The sequence below is a fragment of the Mustela erminea genome, chromosome X (genome assembly GCF_009829155.1).
Source record: "Mustela erminea isolate mMusErm1 chromosome X, mMusErm1.Pri, whole genome shotgun sequence".
Lineage (NCBI taxonomy): Eukaryota > Metazoa > Chordata > Mammalia > Carnivora > Mustelidae > Mustela > Mustela erminea.
Window position 1 is genome coordinate 68680500 of NC_045635.1, and position 6547 is coordinate 68687046.

Consider the following 6547-nt stretch of genomic DNA (forward strand, 5'->3'; position numbering starts at 1 on the left):
TGCATCTTTCCATCCACCTCCCATCTGACAACCACCGGCTTGTTCTCTGTATTTAAGAGTCTGTTTTTTTATTTCTCTCTTCTTTTCTTTTCTTTTTTTTTTTTTAATTTGTTTTGTTTTGTAAATTCTACATATAAGTGAAATCATGTGGTATTTGGTTTTCTGTGACTAAATCATTTCACTTACCACTATATGCTCTAGATCCATCCATGTAGCTGAAAATGGCAAGATTTAATTCTTTTTTACGGTTGAATAATATTCCATGTCTGCCATTTCTTCTTTATCTGTTCATGTATGGAGGGACACTTGGGTTGCCTTCATACCTTGGCTATCATTATTTATAACACCAAAAGAAATTCACCTATCCTACCACCCATTATTTCTCCCTTGATGCCTACTCTCATTCCCATTTCCTATCCTTTCCCTCATTCTTTATTTCATTTTCTGAGAGATATTTTCTCATCCTATCTTTTAATTTTTTTTTAATTTAAATTAAAGTCAGTTAAAATATAGTGTATTATTAGTTTTGGGGGTAGAATTTAGTGATTCATGAGTAGCATATAACACCAAGTGATCATTACATAGCATGCTTCCCTTAAAGCCCATCATCCAATTACCACATCCCCCAACCCCACCTCCCCTCTAGCAACCTTCAGTTTGTTTCTTATAGTTAAGAATATATTATGGTTTTCCTTCATCTCTGTTTTTATTTTATTTTATTTTCCCTTCCATTCTCCAATGTTAATCTGTTTTGTTTTTTAAATTCCACATATGGGTGAAATCATATGGTACTTGATTTTCACTGACTGACTTATTTTGCTTAGGCTAATACACTCTAGCTCCATCCTTACAAATGGATAATGAGCAGCCATAAAAGAAATTAAGATAATTTTATTTAGAGTAACATAAATAAAATAGGGATTAAGCAAGTAGATGAAAAACCATACAATGAAAAATATATAGCATAGCTACAAGATATTAAAAATAAGACTTAAAAATGGAATCACACTTCATATTCATGGATTGGAAAATTTAATACTATTAATGTGTCCATACTACCCAAAGTGATCTACAGATTCAATGAAATCCCTTGCAAAACCCAATTACTTTTAGCATAAATAGAAAAATCCATCCATAAATTCATACAAAATCTTAAAGGACCCCAACTGCCAAAACAATTTTGAATAAGAAGGAAATACATTTTTTAACATAATTTCAAGCTTACTACAAAGGTAGAGTAATCAAACTAGGCTAAAGATAGATATACAAACTAATGGGGTAGAATAGAGAGCCCTGAAATAAACCTTTACATATAAACTCAAACATTCAAATTATTTTTGACAATGTGATCAAGAACTTTTAATGGGGAAAGGATAGTTTTTTTAGCAAATGCTATAGGGAAATGTGAATATACATATGTAAAATTACATTAGATCCTTACCTCACACCATATACAAAAATTAACTAAAATATATCAAAGAACAAAATGTAAGAACTATAGAATGTTTTGGGGAAAAAAATCACATTGGATCTGGCAATAATTTCTTTAATAAGACACTAAGGATAGAGCAGCAAAATAAAAAAAAATAATTGGACTTAATTTCTAAAATATACATCAAAACTCACTATCCATAGAGTATAGAGGCCAGCCACAAAATGGGAGATAAAATTTCAAGTCATATATATGTTAAAAGATTAATATCCAGAATATATGGAGAACACCTAAGCCTCAACAAAATAAAAAGAAACAATCCAGTTCAAAAATGGGCAAAGGAATTGAATAGGTATTTCTTCAAAGATATACACATGGCCAATGAGCATATGTAAAGATGCTCAAGATCACTAATTATTAGGAAAATGTAAATCAAAACCAAAAACCCATTAGGATGGCTATATTAAAAAAAGAAGGAAAGAAAGAGAATAAGAAAGAAGAAAGAAACAAAGAAAGAAAAAGGAAAGAAAGAAAAGAGAGGAAGAAAGGAAGAATTTAGTATTGGCAAGAATGTCAAGAAACTGGAACACCTGAACATTTTTTTGGGAAAGTACAATGATACAGTTGTTGAGGAAAATAGTCTGGCAGTTCCTCAAGGAATCAAAAATATAAATCCAATTTGATCTAGTGATTCCACTTCTGCATATATACTTAAAAGAATTGGAAGAAGACACTGAAAGATATTTGTGCACTCATGTTTGTAGAATCATTATTCACAATAGCAAAAAGATTAAAAAAAACACAAATTTCCATTGACAGATAATAGGCAACAAAATGTTAGATTTACATGCAATTGAATAGTATTCATTAAAAAATGAAGAAAAATCTCACATATGCAACAAAATGAAAGACTTTGGGAGCAAATACCATGGTTCCATTTATACAAAGTACTTAAGTTTTCAATATTATAAAGGTAGAAAGTAGTATGGTGATTTCCAGGGGATGTGGGGAAGGATGAATAAGAGTTGTTCAATGAGTAAGGCTTTCAATTTTACAAAATGAAAAATTTTTTGTGGATGAATGGTGGTGATAGTAGCATATTATGATTGTATTTAATACCACTGAACTATAGTCTTAAAAATAGTGAAGATCAAACACTATGGTGAGCACTAGGTAATGTATAGAATTATTGAATCAATATGTTTGACATCTAAAAATAATTTGATATTGTAAGTTAATTTCACTTCAATAAAAATGGTCAAGATGATTAATTTTATGTTAAGTGCATTTTACTAAAACATGGGGGAAAAAGAACATAAATTCCCTATGCTAATGCATAATTCATAACATCATCTTTAAAATGAGGGTTCATATACCACAAGAGATCCATCAGTTCTGCCCCAGTCCTGGAAATTATTCTTTCCCTAAAAAAACAACTGGGTTAGAGGGGCACAAGATCAATCCAGTTAAAAACATTTGACATTCTATTCATTTGAGTCAGAGTACTCAAAGTGGACCTAATTTAGTGCAGAAGAAATGGTTTATTCTTGGACAAAGAACTATAGAATGCATTTCTTCATAACAACTGTAATCTGAAATAAACATTTTTATGTTTGAAAAATTGTGGGAAATTAAAGCTCAATACAGAGTGTGCTATCCAAGGTCATAAAACAAATTTCTGTAACAACTAACACTAGAACTTGGGCCTTTTAACTTGTCATATGTTAACTGCAAACATATTCTTTCTTTAACATTGTGTGCATCTGTGAGTTATAGATAGTAATTTAGAGATCAATACATCTATTATTAGAGATTTCTGAAGAGTTCAATTAATATATGCTTAGAATATATTTCATAATGCAGTATAGAGAGATACATCAGACTTTTATACCCAAGAGGAAAAATTATCTATTTTAATATTTTAGACAAAGATATATGTCTGAATGGTTTAAGACACATCTTAAAACACAGGTAACTATTTTCCTTTGTAAAACACAATATTCACTGATGTCAAAGACTAAAACATGATCAAATGAATAGTCATATGTAACAACAATGGGGCAATATTCTGTGGTTTTTCCTTTATGAGATGAATACCACTCATCTTCCCAGAATTAAGAAATTTTGCTTACCCTCTCCTTTGGTGCTATCACACAGTGTTTACTATTATGTTTATGTGAATGGCTCCTCAGTTTGTAACTTAAGCACATACATGCCCCTCTCCTGACTACACATAGTCCTTTTCAAATACCTGTTGGAAACAGATATCTAAAATCATATAGTTAGGTGTAACTATGAAGATATTTAATGCAATTTGGTGTCGTTAATACTTCAAACTCTCTATCATGTCTCTCTTTTCTAGTCTTCCAAAGGAGCTCCAGTAACTAGGCATATTCAACCCCTATAATGTCACTATAGTATCCTTAGTTCCTCTGGACAAAAAACTTAAATCACCTTTAAATTATCCTTTCATCTTATGTTCCACGTTTATTTCCCAAGCCATGTGGATAGTAATTTCCTCCTTAGAGTTATCATCTCACCTCTATAACCTTTAAGGTATCATTTGAAACTTAGATGTTAGAGGGCCTTAAATGACAACCTAAGGATCTCAGACTACTTTTGTAAGACATTGGAAGCTAGGAAAAGTTTATAATTGGGGAGTAGGGCTGCCAAAGTATATGTGACCAGTGTCATCACACAAGAACTTGATGTTCAGAAGGGCTCCCGGTTTGAATATAATGCTTTGTGGTCATCATTTTGAAATTCATAACAATTGTATCCTTATTATTTATTTATTTATTATTTTGTAATTTAAATTCTAATAAAAATTGAATATATTGTATTGAGACATATATTGTATTGAGACAATCAATATATACCCGAAGAATTAGCACCCCTACTTTTGTACGGTTCATCTGCCTATAGCCTCCTCACTTACTTGGGACAATGCCCTTAGTAGTCACCCACACTTCATATGTTGTCATAGTAAGTCTGTGGTAAGAAAGATACCTGTGTCAAGTTCTCCACTCTTGACTAACATAGGGTTTGTTGTTTCAGTAACTGGTGGGAAGAGAAACTCAACAACAGAGAGCCATACATAAGGATTAAATAGTAGGGTGGATTCAAATGGCATTTGTGAATGTCTATACTTGCACCTCAAGTTATACCTAGACCCAAGAGATCAGGAACATAAATAGAAGATAAAAATAAAATCACGCACTATCAATAGAGAGACTGCAGAAGAAAGATTTTTTTTTTAGTAATTCAAATTCAGTTTTTCTGCTTTTTGAACATTTCCAAGTTGAAAATATTGCCAATAACATCAAATACCTCATTGATTCATAACCTTACAAAATGTTAAAACAATTTTCTTATATACTCAACAGTTTTACCAATTTTGAAGGCAAATTCCAGAGAAGTTTTGTGACATTCCTTTAATGAATTAATTAAAGGAAAATATGGTACATAAAAGTATTTTGGGTTAGTGGCCTTAATGGTTAAAGATTCATTGCAATAATAAAGGAGAGGAGTGTTATGAAGACTGTGATTTGAGGGAAGTTTTTTTTTTTAAATTTTATTCTAAGATATAAGGGAACAAAGAATCACATTGAGAGACAAAATAAATGTTTAAGAGAGGAAAAACTGAATTTGTAAGAGAAAATGAGCTATTTGCTAAAGTAAAATTTTAAAAGGTGCATGAGATTAATGGAACAATTATAGATACTTCTGGGCAGTGGAGAAATTACTTCAAAAAGACCAAAATAAAATAAAAGCATTAAGACACAGTTTAAAAAATATTTATGGACTTATTTCACTCAGCATAATCTCTTCAATTCCCATCCATGTTGCTACAAAAGTTGGGTATTCATCCTTTCTGATGGAGGCATACTGGAAGAGATTATGCTGAGTGAAATAAGTCAAGCAGAGAGAGTCAATTATCATATGGTTTCACTTATTTGTGGAGCATAACAAATAGCATGGAGGACAAGGGGAGTTAGAGAGGAGAAAGAAGTTGGGGGAAATTGGAAGGGGAGGTGAACCATGAGAGACTATGGACCCTGAAAAACAATCTGAGAGGTTTGAAGTGGCGGGGGGTGGGAAGTTGGGGGAACCAGGTGGTGGGTACTAGAGAAGGCACGGATTGCATGGAGCACTGGGTGTGGTGCAAAAACAATTAATACTGTTATGCTGAAAATTAATTAATTAATTAATTAATTAGAATATTTATGGACTTCTGCTTTTTTGGAAAAATGGAATAGACATATTTTATTATGTTTCTCACAAAAAGTACAGGAAAAACTTATAGATATCATATATAAAACAAATATTAGAAAAATATGAAAGACCAAAAGATGGTGGGTTTACCAGGGACCTCAAGGACTGAGGAACAACATTGTGGTAGTATCCTGGTTATTTTTATACCTCATATATCCCATATTTGATATTGAAAATGTCAGTAATCCAGAAATGCCATCAAGACAATATTTCTTTTTGAAGTGAAATGCTTGACTACTTCCTTCTAGATTCTATATTTCTTTGAAAAGAAATCTGTACCCATTAGATTTGTTTTCCTCTATATGTAAGACATCAGTGATCTCTTGTGGTTTTCAAAATATTTTCTAATGATTTTACTTTTTGTGACTTGGACTATGATGTATTTTGGTGTGAGCTTATCTAGATTTATCCTATTTGGAATTTGCTCAGGTTTTAAAATATGTAGGTTCATGTCCTCTGTCAAATTTGGGAAATTTTCAGACACCTGGGTGGTGCAGTTGCTCAAGCATCTGCCTTTGGCTCAGGTCATGATCACAGAGTCCTGGGATCAAGTCCCACATTGGGCTCCTTGCTCAACAGGGAGTCTGCTTCTCTCTCTGCCAGCTGCATCCCCTGCTTGTGCACTCTCTTTCTGACAAATAAATAAATACAATCTTTAAAAAAATTGGGAAATTTTCAGTTTTTTTTTTTGAATACTTGTTAGACGCACCTTCTTTCTCCTCTTCTTCTAGGGATAAGGTTTTTAAAAATACAGAGAAATCAAATGCTATTCCAAAAAAAAAATTCAAGTGACAAATAGAAATGCAATAAAAAAGAAATAAAAAGCAAAAGGCCATCAGA